We start from the raw sequence: 20,926 nt of genomic DNA, 5'->3' as shown, positions 1-20,926 counted from the left end.
TAGCTGTAAAGGTCCACAAATTGAATAATATACTCTATTACCTAGTCCTACTTGGATCCATATTTGCCAAAAATCAGTTTGTGGTCTCTGTTCCCCTCCATTTCTGACCTCAGCAACGTGCATGCCTTCGTTCAAGCTTTGCTTCCTGGAAGAGCTCCACAGAATCCAGAGTAGCCCCTCTAATCAGGGCCAGGTCAGCAGCAGAGTCACGACTTTTATCCTAAAAGCCATAAGGGCTCCATAAGGAGCAGCAACTGACTGGCTGTGAGGAAACTTCTAACATGTTTTCTTCCTCCCATCATCAACTAAGACACCAAGAGCAGCTTCAGAAGGTCTGGCCATGAAAAATAACTCAAGGTTTATAACCAGCAGTAGTCAGCTGGAAAGCATAACTCATAGCTAAGCTGTTTACATGCAGCTGGAGCAGACTGTTGTGGAACAGAGCATGCAGGGCAGGTGGGCACAATATTCATTTCCGTATACCCTTCCGGGCTGACTGCTTGAGGTAGAGCAGAAGGGATCACCAGGGTCACACCCTTCAAGACGCCAAGGCCAGAGGCTGCAAATATGTCAAGAAAACCACTATCTGGGCTACAGTATTTGGGAAAAGAACATGTAGACCATCACAGCCCCATGCTGCAAAGTTTGGTCATGTAAGAGGTTTTCCAGGCATAAAAGATGGCTCTTGAGACTGGAGACGCACAAAAGCTGCGGAATATTTTCCTCACCTATCACATCTCAAAAAAACAAATTGTTTAAACCGTCTCAAGAGGCTTCTAGCTTTCCTACTTGCAGGAGACAGCAGGTTAAAAAAAAAATACTCGGAGTCTCTAAGGAAAAAAGCGTGAATACCTATGTCCACCAAGGGTGCTAGAAAAGGCCCCTTCAACTCTCTCTCAGTAAGGATAAAGCTTGAGAATCTAATTTATTGAATTACAGCAGTGACTTTGCAGGCAGACAGAAAGAGTCCAGGACAGCCTTTTCCACAGAAAAATCACAAATGGGGAGTTACAGAGTAACATCATCTCTGATGCTACCTTGAAGAGGTGGCTGCAAATAAAGCTGTAAGGTTAAAAAGCAGAGAGCAAGGTGCACCCACACAGATGGAGCTCGGGGACTGGGACTGATGGGCGCTGACAGAGCCCAGGGAGGACCAAAGACCCATTAGTATGGATAGGGATGACTGACCTCACACAGAGTAAGCATAGATCAAAGTCTTGAAAAAAACCCAGATTATTAGGGTTTTATTTCTGAATCCTTCAGAAATAGTTCCACGTTACTCCTGCAGGCAATGAGACTGCACACTTGAACTATGAGCTTATGGCAGGACTTTAATCAAACCATTCCCACAGAAATGCTAAGACCCTTGAAACACAACTTGTGAGCCAAAATTCCTCCGCACCAAGGTGGAAAATGAGCCTTGAAAGACATATCCACAAAGCAGACATTTCTCAGCTGATAATGAACAGGCAGCTGTTGCTGCTGTGAGCCGCTCTTAACCCAAGTGGTGATAGCTACTGGCCTGAAGAGCTAGTTAGATCTCATTTATATTAGTGGAAAGCGGTGTCTCCAAAGTCAATATAGTTTCACTGGGGTAAGTGATATCAAATTAGGCTTGATGTCCACAGGCCTGAGTGTATTATTTGCCTTAGGGCAAGGAATGAGAACAAAGGACTCATATATTGGTATCGGTGCTCGGTCTGTAAACTATTGCTCTCTTGCCTACCACGTCTTCCAGCAACGGGCTATGTGGAGTTGTACAATTAAAAAGTCATTTACGTTCAACATTCCCACGTCTCTGACATATGCCTTGTCACAGCAGAAGAGTTTAGCTCTACACCAGAGAGATTTGAACATCATGAAAAGGTGGCTACCAGCAAAAACCACTCCGAGGTGAAAAACAGAGAGACAAAGAGAGAAACACACACAAAGCAACCTGGAGATGTTATAAGAGCTCCATCAGAGCTGGCTCTGGGTACAAACAAAGCAGGTAACTGCCCAAAACAGCCAGGAGACAAGAACATTTCCCCAGGTGTCCTTCCCTCTGCATGGCAGCAAAGCCTGACTGGTGGCCCCATTGGTGGCAGCTGGCATCAAGGATGTAAAGCTGAAACCTTCAAAGTCACCTCCATGGCTCATTGGTAGCCCCAAACACCAAAGGTTTTCCGTTTGCAGAGCTCCAACACGGAGTGTAAAGTCTGCCGGGTGATGCCAGTTCTGGAGGCAGAATGCCAGGAAGGGGCTGGTAAGCGTGAAAGAGGACAACCATCATCTGCAGGGACCTCCGTCCTGGGAAAAGACCACTTTCTGATGGATCTGGATGGTTGCCCGTTTCTGTTTTTCCCCCCATTCTGACTTTTACATGATTATCATCACACCATCCCCGGGGTGATGCTTCAGGGCAAAGCGCATAGGTGAACTTGTCACTGGGAACACACACACACGTACAAACACGCACCCCTTTTGTCAGCCATAGTGTTTTATAGCCCATGGGTGAGTAATAAGGCAGGGCTCCGTATCTGCCTCATGCTATGATATAACTTTCAATCATGTTAATTAAATTAATATGGCCCATGCTAATGAAAACCACAAAATACTATTTTGGTGTCCGTGAGCACACACATTTTGATAATATCGACTTGTCATTCTGATGTTCCTTTCTACACCAAATACTAGCAATGTAAACATATCTAACAGCGCTTTCATCATAACAAAGGAAATTCTGCATCAGCACCAGACTGAATGCAGACAGACTTGTATAAGCAGCAAGCTCCAGAAATATTCGGCCATACTAGGGCTCACCGAGTCTTCTACAAATGCTCCTCCTATCTAATCTCTTTAATCTACTTTTAAGGTATATTTTTGGCTCATGTTTTGTTTTAGATTGGGGTTTTTTTTATTATTATTATTCTTTCCCTGCATGATTAGCCATCCAGGAAATGTTTAAATTACAAAATCATAAGGTTTAGAAGATTTATAGATCAAATTATATTAACCTAATGCAATAGGCCAGCCATACGGAAATTAGAAGTCTTTATATTATATTTTGGTTATTAAATTGCTCCCTTTATACTGTTTAGTTTGTTTGTAACAGCAAGGTTTTGCTGTCTGATGTCAGAACCCGCAGAGTAACCAAGCAAAAACAAATGACTTAGTCCTTGGTTCAAAGAAATAATAGGTTACTAGCATAATTAATTTTATGTTTAATTACTGCAGAATGAAACAATTCAACAATATCCAATCAATCCTCGGAATGACAGAACAGAAGGTCAGCAGTTGCTAAGTCAATTGTTTTGAAAGAGAAATTTATGTCAGGTTCTCTTTTATGGGCTGGAGAAAGAAATTGGATAAAAGTGGTCAAGCAAACATTAATTAATTGTATAAATGTAATCTTGTTGTCATGCAAAAAAATCACAGAGACTCCAGGCACAGTGTTCAAAACACCGGGTACGCATCAGTCAAGAACATCTAGAAATGGCATCCTTGACTTAAAACAATAATAGTGGAAGAAAGGAAAGCAAAGGGGAATGTTTGAAAACCAGATTGGTTTTCAAACTGGCATTCAGAAGCACATTTGTACGAGCTGATGGTCTCAGACCGATGCCTATAGAGCTACACAGAGTCTGACCCTGCTTGGCTCCTTGGTGGCAAATCTCAGAGGCTGTTGCTTCTGCCTCCCCTGCCTTCCCTCAGATTAGAGAGCCAAGTCATCTAAAAGGGAATTTAATGTAAACCAAAGGCCCCGTACAAGTGAATCGGGTACAGAATTGCCAACTCCTATGATTATTTTTCTCTGAGCCTCCAGGTATTCAGCAAGGTTTAATTTTCTGCAGTACCAGCTTAAAGTCATACGATTACACATTCCCATTTCACCTTGAAATATCCATTTCCTGCTCCCTCACTCCCAGGAAAGTTTTGTGTTTCAGAAGCCTCACCTGCAGTTTCCATCATTTTTCTGACTACTACTGATTAGATGTATTGAAGATGAGGATTGCCTGGTGGGCTTAGCCATCCTCTGGCACAAAGTGCCATTTTCTCTGTACCACACTCCTCTTCCAGACTTGCTGACGGCACCAGCAGCCACCCTACCATCCCCTGCTTCTTCCTTTAAGACCAACTTGTGAAACAGTTGTTAACCAGCCAATTCTCTTATTTTACGCTGGGGGCTGCAGAGGGAAGACGTGGTGCCATATGTGGACCTGGTTATGAGGTCCATCAAAGTTTGCTGCGTCAGCTCTGATGTCTTGTCAAGGCAGGTCTGTACCAGCATCTAGTGTTCCTCACCATTAGCACACAAGAGCTAGGGGGTATGACCCCAGCTTATCGGTAATCAGGGCAACAGAAACATCAGAAATCATTGACCTATTCGTCACCATGCCATATTTACTGCCACCCTCCCAGCCTCTTTGAATCCATTTTTGCACAAAATCCAGTTGACCAGTTGTCCGCCTGCAGAGCATGGGACCACCAGGCACTCTGCCTGTAGAAGACCTCCTTCAGATCATAGGCCAAGGAGAAGTTACTGCTGGCAGGCAGGGAAGAATGGTGCTTTATTGTTGAGCATGGAAGTTAAGATGCAATCTTGCATGTAAGCCAAACCAAGCTGCTTTATGAATCAATTTTGCCACCTATAATGGGAGGCAACCCCAAAGCATGGCTGGATGGCCCAGCCTTGAGATCTTCAGCTCGCAAAAAAAAATAAAAAATTGAATGTGCAACTAGTGCATTGTGAAGTGCTTTGAGAGCTTCTTTGAGCCACTTTGCTGGTACCAAAAAGGGGACACAGCTAATGCCATCCTCCATCTTGTTCCAGCTCAGCCCAATTTGATGATGGGAAACAAGACAGATAGGGAGGGAGGAGCGAAGGATGAACTCTGCGGCACCACACTGGCATTTCTAAGCCTCATCCAGGGTTTGGCTTGTATTTTTCCATGGGGGATGCCAAAACATTTCCAGATTAAGCAAATATATGGCTGTATTCTTGTTTTAAATGTTTATATTATAGGAGGACCCAAAGGATGGCAACAAGTGGGAGGAGTACGCCATCCAAGAGCCCTGGCATGGACCCTTGTGATGTTACTATGGTTATGCATGGTAAACAATGCTATGGAAGAAGTTACTGAGCTTGAGCAGGGGCTGATTTTTAAATCTTAGCAGGGTAGCCCGTTTAAACTTCAGATGCAAATGCTTTAATGGTGCAATGACAATAAAAAGACCTACACACTTTCCTTCTTGTAACAGTAACTTTGCAAGAGAGACTGAACACAACTGCTTTCTGTACAGAAGGATGCTTAACACAAAAGGCAAAAGCATTGAAAGCAGTAATTTAAAAACGTGCTCCTAGAGAGGTTATTTTATGGTTTTGCTGTGCTCGAGTCTGGACCAATGATGCCATCATTACTAATCTTTGAAATGAGGGGGTTTACATTGGGAGTGTTGACATAACCTTAGCTACAGCGGGGGGGGGGAAAAAAGGGTACGAGAAGATGGAAATGTATATTTTTGGAAATAGATTTCATTCTGACAACCCTATAACAAACAAGTGAAATTTTAATACCGTGCTTCGATGAAAAATGAGCTGCTGAATAAACACCAGACTAATTCATAAAGAGCAAACTCAGCCTGTTTAATATTTCTTGAACAGTCCCAAAAATTCCATTGATCACTAGTGATGCTGTAAATAGAAAATTCCTGCCATTTTCAAAGGAGCCAGGAGAATCTCATTGGGGTTTGCCTATCAAACTTAGAAACTTTTGAAGCTCCCAGGCTAAAACATAATAAATCAAATATGAAATTGTATAGTGTTGGGCTGAGCTGGAACCTATGATTATGTGGTCTATTCCTGAGATTGTTTTATTTTTTGTGAAGTATTTTGTTTCTACTTAATTACCGTGTCCTCCACCAAGAAGTCAAACATCCCTCCCTTGATCAATCAGCTCTTTGGTTAGAAGTGCACAAATAATTCAAATATTAGCAATTAGACCTTAGTTCTCCAGTTCAGTACCAATATATGATACTGCATTTTGCTTCCTTGGAAAGGCAAACTAGATCCGTGTCATGCCCAATGTTAAAATAAAATGTCATAATCTTGGGGCTGCATCCCCCCATGGGTCCTCCCTCCCTGCATCCTGCTATTCTTTGTGATTTCTTAGGCAGAGTTATGAAAACAGCAAGATATCAGATATACTGCATTAAATACATCCTAAGGCAAGAGATCAAATGGGTACACACAAGCATTTATATAAGTTCTGAAAGATCCTGAAAGTTGAGGATCCTTCACTGTATTTTTCAATTTTATTTATTTTTTTTTTAAAGAATTCCTTTTTCCTTGAGTATTTCCAAGCTGATAATTTTTACCTATTTTCCCTGGTGCCGACCCTAGTCCCTTCCTAGCCAAGAAGCGCTCAGGCTGCTCAGTACCGCCCAAAAAAAAATAAAATCCAGAGTTACTTGGGCTAAGCACAAAAACGAGCAGCAAGCTTCCTATTGTAAGTAAATTCACCTTTGTTTTTTCTAATCAGTGACCCTGCCCCTAAACCTGAACCTGCCATACCAGGGCACCAGGCGAGCTTGGACTTGCAGTTCCCCACTTGGGCTACCATCATTGGCTCCTTGCTGGTGAAAAGCCAGATTTATTCCTCTGCTCTCCCTCTATTTAAAACAAGCTGCTTTCCGCTGCCATGCCCACAATCCCGTCTTTCTCTAGTACAAAATATTCTCTGCTGCAAACTATTTAATTTGTAAGGCAGGCAGGCTAGCATGGGGGTAAAATACCAATAAAATCAAGGTAGCTTTGGCAAGGGGGGGCAGCTGACTTAGATTAGCATCTCCAGTTCAAGCTGGTGGGGGAGTTTGGGATAATTTCATGTTAGGCAGAGTTAAAACCCAGGCTGTCCGGTCGCAGGGCTATTTTAACCCAAGCTAACATCTTTCCCACACTCCTCCCTTGCAGCACAGACGTGCTTTCAACTGACAAGTTCTCCCTCATACTACTTTTTATTCTTGTCCTTTCATTTGTCCTCCTCTTCCCAGAAAACACTCTGGTACGTAACATCTGTCCTTTCCTCCCTTTTATTATTTTTTTTTTTTAAAAAGAGAAAAATATATCATTTTCAACTGGCCCAGAAGCTGATGCCCCTCACTTAACTCTGTTGTTTCCCCTCAAATCCCACACTCCAATACTAAAAGCAACTTTTTACAGCTTTGCAAAGCAAGGAAGGAAAGAAAAGGGCGATGCAGATGTCTGAACCACCCTTGCACACAAAATGCCCTTGCCATACTACTTTAAGTCCATTTTTGCGCTGAGAAACAGCACAGCTGTGACTCAAGCCGGGCTGCAGCAGCCTTTCTCATCTTTAAATGTTGCCTCCTGGAATCACTCAAAACTTTTACTTCCTTCTCCCTGTGCAGACAAGGACAAATCTCTTAACACAAATGTTAAAAAGATTTGCATATTTACAGTTCAGAGCTGCTCTGTTAATTCCCTTGAAATGCAGTCGCATAAAGCTCCCCCCGCCCCCCCCCCCGAACCGGTCCCGAAGCCAGCCGGGCTGCACTTCCCCTCACTTACCCTGCAGCCCTATTCTGAACCCCTGTAAGAGCTGATGTAAGCATAATTTGTACTACTTCAGAGCTGGATCCATTTGTGCAGGAACGCGCATATCAAATTCTTTCACTCGTACTACACAATCTAAAGGTTTGCACAGGTCAGGGAGTGAATCTTTTCATTAACAACGCTTTTTTTCTATATACCCACACAGCAGAAAACTAAGGAAATATGTATGTATACACACATATGCATGTTATAATGTTCTCATCCATATAACACAGCTCATGTTTAAGTTCTATCCCTCCTTTTCCTTTCAAAGGATGGGAAGAGTTGATTTTAATGCAGGTCCCTCAGTCTTCAGCGCCATACTTCAGCGAGAGTGATAGGTCAGCATGCCTCGGTTTAAGTTTATGAACTGACAGCCCACTTTCAATGACAAAAGAAAATGTAACCTGGGCTGGGTTTCAACCACTGATTGTCAGATCCCATGTTCAATATGTCATACGGAGTACACTTCATTAAGGACTGAATTACTTTACTTGTAACATGAGCTAAATTAAAGTCAATGTCAGGCTGCATAAATCACCAATGTAAATGTACCACTAAGTGCATTGAAACAGTCATCATCACCCTGTGCCCTAAAATAACCCAAAAATCTGGGCTTCATTTTTGTATGTTGTAAGGATGACAGACAGGAGATTTTTTAGTTCTTTGCTAGGGCTCACAATTTTACTGTCAGAAACTATTGAACTTTTAAGGAATAGCAATGGCCCGGTAACACCTCTCATCAGACGATGTATTTCATGGTGCTGTGAATTCAGAGCTCACAAGGAACAGACCCAGAGCATCCATCAGGCTGTCACAGGCGTCCTTCGTTATACTGACAGGGTGGAAATCTGGGATCCTGCTGGTTTAAGGAAGGGAATGGGCAACCCTGGAAACACTTGCACAGTCACCAGGACAGTTCCCCCCCAGGATGACACGACTCAAGTCAATGGGGTATCACAGGATTTAGGCAGACAGTTTTCCCACCGAGGTATTTATCTATGACCAGAGGTAGAAGAAGCTATGTGAAAAGGAAATAGTTGGCAGGAAAAAGTGCACCAGTGCCTCATCTGTAAAAAAAAAAAAATCTAACACACACTCCTCTCGCAGCAGTTTTATTCCAGTGCAGCCCTGCTCATTAAGGTATCACTTCCTCTCTACACCGAGCTGAGAACAGATTTAAGTCTCCTACACCCGCTCTGAAATTCTGGGGGAGGCACTGTCTGGCCAGAGCTGCGGAAGATGTTTCCAGATGACAATGGGTGGCAGAAGTAATAAGCACAAATGGCCAATTCTTGATGCCCATTGCCCAAGTCAGGAAAACGCCTCTGAAGTTCAAGATAATACATCAGTGTAAGACTGGTGAACGCAAGCAAAGAATTAGACTCTAAGTTGCTTATTCATATTTATTCCAGCTGTTTGAACAGTGGATTAACTTCTGTTAAATAAGTAAACTAAATTTACTTATTAAAAAGTAAATAAGACTTGTCTGTTCTTTTCAATAGATCTTTCATGTGTTTTTAACTTGAGAGGAAGATGAGAAGTGAAATAGTGAAGAGGCGTTGTCTGCTGGTCTGCTTGCCATCTGGATCTCTCTAGGGCCTGGCATCTGCAGGATAGGAAGGAAAAAAACAAAGTATTCCTGGAAGGAAGAAGAGACTGCTACCTAGTAGACAAATGGGAGATAGAAACCCAGAATCGAAGAGAAGGGAGAAGGGGAAATGTGAAACTCATTTATTTAGCCTCCTAGTGCAGATTTCTTAGCATGCCCCTTAACTTTCTGATCTCTTTGTTTTCTTGAGTATGATGATTTTCATGCCTTCTATTCTTTTTTCCTCACATTTTAGTTTGATGTTCATTCTCCACAAGCTTCCTGCATATGTCAGCATGAAACAATAGGCTCTCATTACACTTGGCTTCTTTCATCTCCTTCAGATACTGACCTACATTTGTTCTGTTTTTGTCAGCGTGGAAACATTTTCCCGGATCGGTTTGTTAAAAAAAATAAAATAAATCACATGTTCCATATTACCAACCGTGTTCTGTTGTCTAGGGTATTTACTCTGGACGGTCTTGCAAAATGATTTCAATTAAATAGAGAAGTCCTGTGGTACTAAGATACCTGGTTGGAGCTGAAGCTTTGCACTTGTTGGAAGCAAAGTGTTAGCAGAGCATGGGAAACCATACCTCAGTGACCATCAGCTCATGTGCTGTCATTGCAGGATTAGTCAAAAACACACACATGCATCACTAGTGTGGTGGGAGTGAGACCCCACCACGTGCGTGTAATGACCAAGCCCATGACAAGAAAAACCTTCTTTTTCACTCCGCAGTTGCATGCCCTCATTTCACACTAATCGGTTGCTCACGTGTTGATCTGATAACACAGCATCATTCTGGTCACCCTTATTTTTCCATCAGACAGCTGGGCCAATTTCTCCAAAGAAAGTGGCAATGGGTTGGCTCCAGTCTGCCCAGTCCAGCGCAGGAGGAAGGTAAGAAGTGTGGAGTCTGTGGTAAGAGGGTGGTAGACATCCTCTGCCTGGTGACGGGGAACTCCAAGTGACATCGGTGCATGTTCTAGATCCAACCCAGGACCTCCATGTGTTCAGTCCTATCACCACTTCCACAGCATACTGCAGAAGCTGCTGAGTAAGTAGGAAGCATTTCTGTCTGTATTTTAACTGAATAGTTTTACTGAACTGAATATTTTAACAGAAGAGTTTGCAGAACACAGCTATGCTTCCAACTTCTTACACGTGTTCTAACCTGGGGATCTTAAGGATTCACAGCATCTGTGACTTAACTGTCGACTTTGGATCAGTGATCCCATCCACGTATGCATCATCAAAACGGTCCATTTAATGGCTGGACTCGATGATCTGAAAGGTTCCTTCCAACCTAGACAATTCTATGGTTCTACGATTCTAAATACAGAACCAGGATCAAGGTGCCTTTCCCTTCAAGCACTCATGGACACCTATGTAAATATGCCAAGCCTCTTTCTCTGACCAAATGTCTAAAACTCAAGAAAACAAAGACAAAACATGAGCACTTACACAAAAGCCAGTATCTACTCATATCAACCACATGCTTTTTTACACTCCCCATGCAAAACGGCAGATGCAGCAGGTTTCATCCTAGCACTTTCAAACAGCCCAAATAAATACAGTGCTGAGGCACCAAGAACTAGAATTTTGGTAATGTGGTTTGGCAGTGCAGCCCTGACAATCTGTCATCTGAAAACATGTCACGTTTGACCTCGGTCTCATAAACCAGGGGCTAAGCATACTTCAGCCCATCCTAGTTTGTGGGAATGCCCATAGCATAAGCATTGCACTGTCCTCCTGAAGACAATAATTTTTAAAATACTATTTTTGAGTTTTCATCTCATTGGTCCAAGGGAAAAAAAGCACAATGATTGAATATTTATAAAAGGGTAAAGCCAAAGCAGCTGCAACATGACCATTCAGGCAGCCTCAGCTGCTGGGCAGGCATGTATACAGCTTAAAAATGCCAAACCAACAGAATTTTTGCCTGCCCAAATGCTTAGTTTCAGGACCACACAGCTTGGCATATGAGTCAAGCTCCCGAGTCTCTCTAAGACCTACCAGAGTTGTGCTGTTGGCCAAAGCCAGCGTGAAAGCTTAGTAGCAGATGGGTGCGACCATTCTTGCCACGTGGCGTGTTCAACCAAACTGCCCTTAATGCACTGGCTTGCACCTGAACCATCACCAAAATAGGGCTCCCGACACACATCTGATGGCGCATTTGCAAGCAGGGCACTGGACTAGGCTGAAGATAGCTAGACAAGTTCTACCAGCCCATGAGCTCCCAAGCACAAATTTGAGGAGCCTTAGGGAAAAAAAAAGTATAACACACACCAAACGCCAAACCAACACTAGAAGGGGGCTGCAAAAAGTAGATGTTCTCCTGGGTCTGAACCACAACAGGAGCGCCCCATGTTCAAAAGGTAAAGGCTGCCGCTGACCCTAAGGAGCACCACTTTGCAGGCAAAGAATAAGCCACTGTCCTCTGCCGCCTGGCACGCTCTCCGCAATATGGCACTAGCAGTCCCACCATATCACATGGAATTCTGTGCTCCCTCGGGACAGCAGGAGCAAACATAGCCACGCAGTACAGATTTGACCCCTATAACAATCTATCACTCCAAGATGGAACAACTTCAGGAAGGAGATTTCTCAACTAATTAATCATCATAGCAAGCTCAGCAACTGGGCGTTTAGAGGAAACAAAAAAAATGTATGCTCCCTTTTGATTACAGAATGCACTTCAGGAGCCATATTCTGATATTTCCTGATTTCAACTCCTATTAAAAGCAGCCTGAGAAGGGGCCATTTAAGTGCTCCAGCTCCAGTCAAAAAATGTATTCTTTGGAGAGACTTCAACTCTTTTTCCATTTAAGCGCACAGGAAGATGACATACTTACTCATGAATGATGGTAGGCCAAAGGGGTCTTTAAAGTTTAAATCACCGGACATATCAAATAAAGTTTTAATACTAATTTAGGTGGAACATGGAAGATAGAGAGGCTTGTTCCTCTCCGCAAAAGCTTTGCACTACCAGCCAGGAGCCATAAAGCCACTTCAGCAGGCAAAGTTAGGATTTTCCTCACATGGAGGGACCTTGTGCACAGTACGAAGACTGCCTTTGAAAAAACACATACCACCCCGAGATATCCCTCCTGCAGCCTCATGCACGCTAAGTCACATATGCCATTGAACACCCATAAGAAGTGACATGCGGGGAGACTTCTGGCATACTGGAGGAGACAGGTATTTTGGAAAACACTCACAGATGTGTCCCCACAAAACAGTAGAGCTGACATGCACTCTTCCCTTTATAATGGTGATACACCCAAAATAACAACTATCCGAAGACTTACTGTTCTTAACTCAAATCCCCCCCTCCCTTACCCCAAACACAGGAAAGACTGGGTCCCAGCGAGGACCTTCTCACTCTGGCTTGTCTCCATGTGCAACAGATTTAGTGCCTCAGCCAGAAACCACAACTCTCAATGCTATTGCCCCACACCGAGCTCCTGACAAGTACTGTAGACTTTTTGTAACTGATTAGGAGATTATTTTGGCTGGCCTTGCACTTGCATAGGTGATTCCTAATGAATGTGTAGTGCTTTGGTATATGATGCCAGCTACAAGCTCTTTATTAGCATTTATTGGTATTAGGTAACATTTTGAATTGACGGGACAAAACATTCCTAACCCCAAAGGACTCTTATGAGCTTTATAAGATATTTATGTAGAGGAACCACTGTACTGAAGTTCACAATGACGTCTTTCCTTGTCCTAAGCATGTGAAAGACAGCAGGCAGACACCTCAGCACATATACATCCTATGTAAAAATGGTTTGCAAAAATAAACCCAAGTAAGTAATGACAACTTGATGGTCTTCAACTGGAGGAAACGACATGGTTGTTGAGAAATGTGCAGTGAGGTCAGAGAACTGTCTTAGCCATACCAAGGTGGTGTTCACAAGTAGGAGGTTGCCTGTATATGAGCAAGGACCAGACGCAGATACAAATGGCAGTGATGAGAAGCACAGAGAGTCTCACCTTCACCACCGGACAACTGCATGGTCTCCCAGCCCAAGCTGGCACAAAAATAATCACAAACAAGCCCACACTCAGGATGAACAGATGTTTGCTTTTGGTGACTAGCTCTGCTGGAACAAGGTGTCCATGCTTTGGGGACTATGCTTTGCTAGGAAGCCCTTTGCAACTCAAAGGCTTCAGTAGATGGCAAGTAATTTTGCAGAGCATCCTGACCACCTTTGCCTGCTGGTACTCAGACATTCCTTCCCACAGTGCCTGCAGACATTAAAAGATAGACTGGCTCAGCCACCTGAGGGGAGGGAAACAAGAAGCAAGCCTGTCAGTGCAGCTCTGCTCCAGACAAGGACACAGGGATTATCAGGTTCAGCTGAATCCCTCAGCAACACCTGAGGTGTAAACCTCATTTTCTATTAATAGTCACTCTAGCTCTGTCTCTTCTATCTTCCATTTTCCCTCCTCTTAACCTCCTGCCTAATAAAGGTCAGGCTTGCTCAGCCATAGAAAAATCCTCTCTGCAAGCCCTTCATTGGAGGCAAGCTAAGACAACACACCAGGTAGACAGTGGTACAACAGAGCAGGATTTACATGTGCTGAGCACCTGGTCCGATCCCTTTAAAGCCCACAACAAGCAAAAATATTGCAAACTGATTTTCCAGCAAGTGGGCTGTCAGCATCAGAACCTGCATTTTCTTATCTTTTGTCCTTTTTATTTTCTCCCCTCTTTCTTCCCTGTTTGTGTACATTTGTACTTGTTATGCTTTTAGCCTTAAAAACAAACAGGATGGGACCTTAACAATAAAGCTTCAGAGCTGCTACCTAGAACAAGCTCCTTCTTTTACAGCAAGGTCATTTAATACCATCTGAGAGAGTGACAAGTAAGAGGTTCCTCCCTCCCCCCCCACCCCCTTAAAGGGCTCTACAGCTAAAGCAGAATAAAAAAAAAAAAAGGACCAAAGTAAAGATGCAGTTCAGTTTTCCTTCCTTTGGTTGCATTAAAAAGGATGCGCTCTACATTCAGCTACACACAAAAAAGAATATAGGCAAGATTTCCATGCTTTGTTCTACTGAATCACAGAAAGCTTAAGGCTGCTCTGCACAGGCTCAGAAGCCCAGGACTTCACTGCACCCAGGAGCAGAGAAGCCTATTTCAGCAGGAGTTTCCAGTGGAAATGAAACACACAGGCTGCACCCACACCATGCTGGGATATCAGAGCTTCCTCCCAACCTCAGCACCCTCATCTCAGGGCTTTATGCCCACCAAGCAGAGCCCATGCAATCAAATTGGCACAGAACACCCCACCAGCCCAGCTGGTGCACCTGGGCACCTTAAAACCACCGCAGAAGTGGAGGAGGGAGAACCGTATTTTGCCTCCTGCTCATTCTGTTGCTACAAAGGGCCAAAACATCTTACACCATCTCAGCAAGGACTATCAGGCACATGCTACCAGAGCCCCAACCCACCGCCTCATCATCCCTTTGCTGGATGGATATGGAAGAGAGCAAACGGTGCCCCTTTCTGCAAGTGGAAGCATCTTTTTGACTAGAGCCACCATAGAAATACACTCTTCCCAGAAGGTGCTGCTGCATCTCAAACCAAATGCAAAGCAGCTGAGGACTTCCATTTCTACACTACTATTCCAAAAGTTGGATTTTATTTTTTTTTTTTAAAATGAGACAGAAAGAACAGGCCAGCCCAGACCTCAGGGGCCAGTCCCTCAGCTGGTGTGAATTAGTCAAGCTCCTTCAATACAATTAGAGTCATTTACTCCCACTGAAAAGCTACTTTAGAAAAATGGAAGACTAAAAGCCAGTATCAGGGTCCAGATTTCAAATCCTCTCCCCAGCCAGACTTCCAGATGGTATCAATCTGCCTGGACAACCCAGAAAGCCTAACCAGATCTCTTAAGACCTCTATTTCCATGCTTTGGATGGTGGTTCAGCACAGGGAAGAACCTAACCTCTTGGGTTTGCTTTTTTTTTTTTTAAAAAAAAAAAAAAAAAGACCAAGGCATTTTGCTATTGCTACAGTTTCAAGACAGTGACCAAAATTAAAACAGTACCTAATTTTAATTAATGAGCTCCTGTCATCAGCCCCTTCCTCTCTCCTCCTCTACAAGAGTGGCATCAGAAGAAAAATTGCCAAATCTAGTGCAAGGGCTGACAACCTTCACAAAAAGGTCTTTGTATGCAAAACTTTGAGAGGAAGCACAACTCAGGACCCACCAGGAAAAAAAAAAAATCCACCACCAAAAAAAAGACATCTGCATGTTTTTCCAAGTGTTTTGCTAGGCCTGAATGGGTTTATTTTTCCTGCAGTGCTGTGAGTGCAGTGCTGACTGTCTCGCAGCGAGAGCCCAGCAAAGGCGACTGCCAGCATGTCATAAAGAAATCAGGTAACGGGGTGGAACAGGTCCGTGAAGCAGAGGAGCTCATCCATCTTCAGCTGAAAACTCCCTTCAAGACCAGCCCTTTCTGCAGCTACAGCTACTTAACTTATCCAAATGCCCTTTCTTCCAGGCAGACAAGACCACACAGGATCTAACCTGTGGATTGTGCTATCTCGACAAAGGCCAGCACCAGATGTTTTGGAAGATGATGTAGACAAACAAACAGGAAAGGCCCTATGATGGGCAGATAGGGGATAATCTAATCTATCCCAAATAGCTCTTCACCTTAACCCCAAAACTCACCTCCCGCTTTAAGTTGGTTTGTTGCAGTTCAGTAGTTAGTTTCTCAAGAGAAATGACTGTGTAGACATCATGCAAAACATAGCAGAAGTATCACCACTTGGGATGGACGGAAACACCTGAAGAGGTTTGATGCTTAACTTCCACTGACATGTGAACGTTGTTCCAAAGTCGCTTGGACCAAGTTCAAAAGTGTGTTTAATTTCTCCCAGCAAGCAAAGTAATTCAATCAGCTGAGAACTTTTTTTTTTGTCTTCTCCTTTGATTACCCCCCATAACTCCTACTGAGCACCTACTGTGTTTCCAGGCTTAAGTACCCTCCAGAAAACTTGAGGCAGTAGCTCTCACATCCACAATCAGAGTCCCTGAGGACAGGAGGACCAAAGGCACAGCACACAGCCACCAGCCCCACCATGAAGTTATGCAAAATGCTAGTCACTACATCCCTTCCATGGAGGAGTCTTTGGGTAAAACCACACAGCAATGCTTCATCGTAAAGCACAAATCCATTTACATATTTTAAAGCACATTGGGAGGTCGTTTCCTGACAAAACAAAGACACTTTAAGGCATATTTGCTGTCTGTGTTTCCGCACATTAAGAAAAATTTTGATTACAAGCAGTAATTAATTGATCACATACAGCGCGCGTGCTTTGGAATTGCTGTGAATGAAATTGCAGTGAAAACATCCTAACAAGGACATCCCCAAATATTTGAAAACAGACAGAGCTGCAAAATGAATGTTGAATGTCATTCAAAGCTGATAATAACCATCATTCAATGCCAGTAAACAAATAAACAAAACCTTTTGGGCTAACAATCATTGAAAGAGTTTTAAATTGCTGATTACTATCGTAATATCTGTAATGGAGAACAGCTGAATTTTTGCATGCTACGAAGAGCTTGCTGAAGTAGGAAGGACCACTTTGTATATGGGTGATTTACATTCCTTTGTGGTGCATTAGTACATATATCTCAGGAAGAAATCAAAACTATATGCCCACACCTAATGAGAAGCATAAAAGCAAAAGACTATTAATGTTGTGAACTTTTTTCCAGTAGCCAAGGGATAACCCCATACTTCTCTATGTCATCTTTCTGAAACACTGATTCTCCAGTCCACGTTAACTTAATGGAAAATCCCCAAAGGTAAATGAAAACTAACTTTCTCTGAAACAAACAAAAACCCAAATTACACCAAAACAAAGAAACCCCCAGAGGTAACATGGGAACAATGAGGGATGCTGCTGGGCAGCTGGCAACCAAAGCAACCACTTTAAACATCAATAACTCTCTCCCAAGAGCTGGATGAAGGTTTACACTCACAACATAGGGGAGAGCCTGGTTCTCAGGCCTCCTCTGCCTTGGACACGCTTTCTTACCCCGGGAAAGGGAGAACAGTCATGGGACACGTAGGGATTTTTGGGGGTCAGCAGAGATGGCAGCAAAGCCCCAGAGGCGGTGGGAATAGCTCTTGGACATTGGCCTCTCTGAGCCGCTTAGGGCATCAGGACCCCAAATTCATTCCCCTGATGAAAGGGAAGAGAAAGGCCACAGAAACAGTCTACTAGAGGTGAAAAGAAGCAACAAGCCACAGGGAACAGAAGCTCCACAGTCCCTTACTCCTTAGTGGCAGCATTGCACTGTCTTAGGGTTGCATTTGCAAGCTTAGCCCTGGCAGAACCACAAGATAGGATACATATGGTAAGGATCACGGTCAAGGCCGCAGGCAAAGGCATCATTTATTGCCAGCAACTGGGAACAGTCACCTCCCTTGGTCCCAGTGCCCAGCTATTCAGGGAGGAGCACTTGGATCTGCCCTACTACAGGCAGCAGGTTTCATTTCACCTACACCACTAACCAGCATGACACTTAGAGATCTAAGATCATAGGCTCAGGTAGAGAGTGACAGAAGTTAAAGGACAAAATAAAGTCATATCCCCACCTTCGTACTTGGAGCTCTTCTGTCAAGCAGGATTCCTGCAGAGCCAGCAAAATAGTACAACACAGGAAGGAAAAATACCTGATTAATCCCCTGTTTTCTCCAGTGTGCTTTATATCAGTCCTTGTTGAGCTCCACCATAACTCGGGACCCCCATACAAATAATTCCAGGAGCAGAAAGAAGAAACTCCCAACCTAAAGTCACAATAGAACAAGCTCACTGAGAGCTCAAATAAACTAGGTGCTTCCAGCTCAGCTGGGCATGATGAACATCACCTGATGCTAATTGTTTGATGAACATCACCTGATGGTAATTAAGGAGCGAGCTGTGGCCATCTCTCAGAGGTTAATCTGAGAAGGTCTTTTCGGGGGTTGTTTTTCAGTCTTGTTTGTTTGTTTTCTTTTATTTTTTAAACAGTCTGGGGTATTCTAGAACAATAATTTAACCTGCTAGGAAAAAAAAAAAGGTCTGGAACAAGTAAATAATCTGAAAATAACCTAGAAGGTAACAAGGAACTGTGGACTAGCCAATACAATTTTCCAAGAATGAATATTATCAGACTAACAGAATTTCCTCCTATGATAGCATAACAGCCTGTACAGAAAGAGCAATAAGTATCACATACAACAACTTCAGTAAACTGTTTCTTTGGACGTTCTCGTAAGCAAATCAGGAAAACATAGTCTTGATTGAGTTATTTTGTGGTAAGTGTAAAATGATTTCTTAAAGCCATGCCCAGACAGGTGTTCTCTTTGATTCATGGTCGCAATGGCAAAAGTGTTCTCCAGGATCAGTCCCAGTCCTGGCCACTGTTTCCATGAGTTCTCCAACTAATGGGATAGAATATATTTATTAAATTTGCAGAGGGGACCAGGCTGGGAGGGACTGTAAGGACAGGATTAGAACTCAAAACTGGAGAAGCAACTTGAAGAAGATACAATGAAATTCAGTGAGGACAAATGAAAGGCTCTGCACTTTGGCAGGGTGACCAACTGCTCTAAGGACAGGATAGGAAGACACCCCCCCCAGGATCCCCTTCTTCCAGGGAATATCTCTGATTCTAACTGTGCTGTCTCGCAAGAAATCCCTTAAGCCCCTGTGGGTTAGAGCATCTTGAACAAGGGGCTCACCCTCCCACAGCAATAATTTAGGGGCTACTGAGTGAGCAAAACCAAGCCAAAAAAGCCCCGACTCTTCAATCACCACGGTGTGGAAGCAAGGAGGGAAATGCTAACGTACTTAAAGAAAAGAAAAAAAGCCCCCAGTATCTTCCCGATATTTTCAACCATCTGGTGTACGCTAATTCCCACTCTGCTGCCTGGCCCCATGGAGCTGCCATGGGCTCCCTGTGTTACCGGGGCTCCGAAACTGGCCTGCCAGCAGTGTGTGGTGGGGTCATCCTCCCTCCCTCTCCCATGAGGGCTGGAGGAGCCTTGCCGTTCACCAGCAACAACGCCTTATCGCTGCTCCCTGGGATTTAAGCGTATGTTTATTATGTGTGTACAAAAGCTAGGCTCTGCTTGGTCGAGGCCTGCGGGCTCAGTGCTTCCTGGTAGATGGAGACATACCCCAGTCCCTCCCGGTAGGTTTCCTTTGTACAGCAGGCAAGAGGTAGACTTGTGGCAAACAACATTACCCGTAAGTAATTTTCCCTTACTTTATATAAGCAAATGCCTTTGATATACAACAATCCCCGATGTGTTCAGGTTACATGCTTATTTTAAGATCTTTTGTTTACTTTATGATCTTCATAGGTCATTGACATCCCATTTAGCTCTGGTGACCCTGTTTATACAATCGCAATATACATTAAAAAGCGTTCCTTTGGATAACATTAACATTCTTGATCTTAATCCATCACATGGGCTAACAATAGCTCCAGCTCAGATGTGTACGTAACTGTTAAAAGCTTTAATGTAGAATCCAATACACATATCGAGTGGGAGAGGCCTGATCAAACAGATTGGCTTTCTTTTTTCCATTCTAAGTGCTGGAGGATCCAGAACTATGTAAACTCCCATGAAATGCACTGCAGGACCCCTCCAGCCACCACTCAGTGCAATTAGATTCCCTGGAAAACGCATTTTTTTTTCTCCTGTTCCCCTCTAGCACGTGACGCTGTTGCTGGAGCAGTCAACCACAACCACCTCCAGGAGCTTCAGTTCCTGCTGTTCTCCCACTTGCTGAAAACCTGTGTCAGGGCCGACCTGGCATTTAACAAGTTATCCTGGAAGAGGAGCAAAACTTGCCTGATACCCTGAGGGCTGCAATTTCCCATGCCTACCAGCAAATTCTTCAGGAAGTTATGTTGCCTGCTATGTATTTACTAACTCATCTGATATTTCTCCACTCCTGATTGCCATATCCCGCACCTGCAGTGGGACACCTGGAAGGCTACTGTGGGATCTGAGGTGTGAGCAAGCTCTGGGTTTCCGCTAAGGTTGCCATGTTCGAAAGACCAAAATGTAAAAAAACTGTCCCTCCATCCCCTGCAAAGCTCTGGCCACCTCCAACGAATGGGTGCTCATTGATGGGAGGTCATTGGTACGTGCTGAGTAGCTTCTACAGAAACCAGCAAGTCCATAGGAAAATCAGCCAGGATTTTCCACCCAGAGAAGAAACATGGCCTTCTTGAACGCTGAAGCAGTGGTGGGCCTTGGGTGGTATCATGGCAGCAGTGTCAAGCTGCAAAACGGAGAAAGACCATGACAAAGGAGAGTTTTAGATGTGTTTTCTTTTACTCAGCTTGGTGATGATAACACAACAGATCAATACACTGTGGGAAGAGCACATCGTTTATTAGAAATTCTGCTTTTTTATACAGTATTTGTGTCTCACTGAATTTAGAGGGATGGAGTCCAAACAGGACCATGCAAACCAACCTTCAGACCTCTCTATTTTTTTGGTCTAGTCCAGAAATGGATACTTCTGTGTAGGTGGAGGACTGGACCTGGCGACCTCCCAAAGCCTCCTCAAGCACCATGTCCCATGACTTCTGTAATGCTGCTTCCGCAGTAGGTCCTCTTATTTGAGAAATATACGTCTTATAAACGTGATGAAAGTCACAAAGCATGGCCATACCTAGGATGGGATGACCCTTCTTTTTGC

At 43.7% G+C, this 20,926-nt stretch overlaps 1 long non-coding RNA gene across 1 annotated transcript in view; it reads right to left on the bottom strand.

The window, feature by feature from the left end:
* LOC141740472 (uncharacterized) overlaps positions 1-18,012 on the bottom strand; it is a 45,142-nt gene extending 27,130 nt beyond the window's left edge. Inside the window, exon 1 of the long non-coding RNA XR_012586050.1 lies at positions 17,899-18,012. This is a non-coding gene — a long non-coding RNA (uncharacterized LOC141740472). The remainder of the gene's footprint in view (positions 1-17,898) is intronic.
* Positions 18,013-20,926: the final 2,914 nt, after the last annotated feature.

This window comes from Larus michahellis, chromosome 3, assembly GCF_964199755.1.
Source record: "Larus michahellis chromosome 3, bLarMic1.1, whole genome shotgun sequence".
Lineage (NCBI taxonomy): Eukaryota > Metazoa > Chordata > Aves > Charadriiformes > Laridae > Larus > Larus michahellis.
Note: the sequence above shows the minus strand (reverse complement) of the source record. Positions and strands in the feature narration are given on the sequence as shown.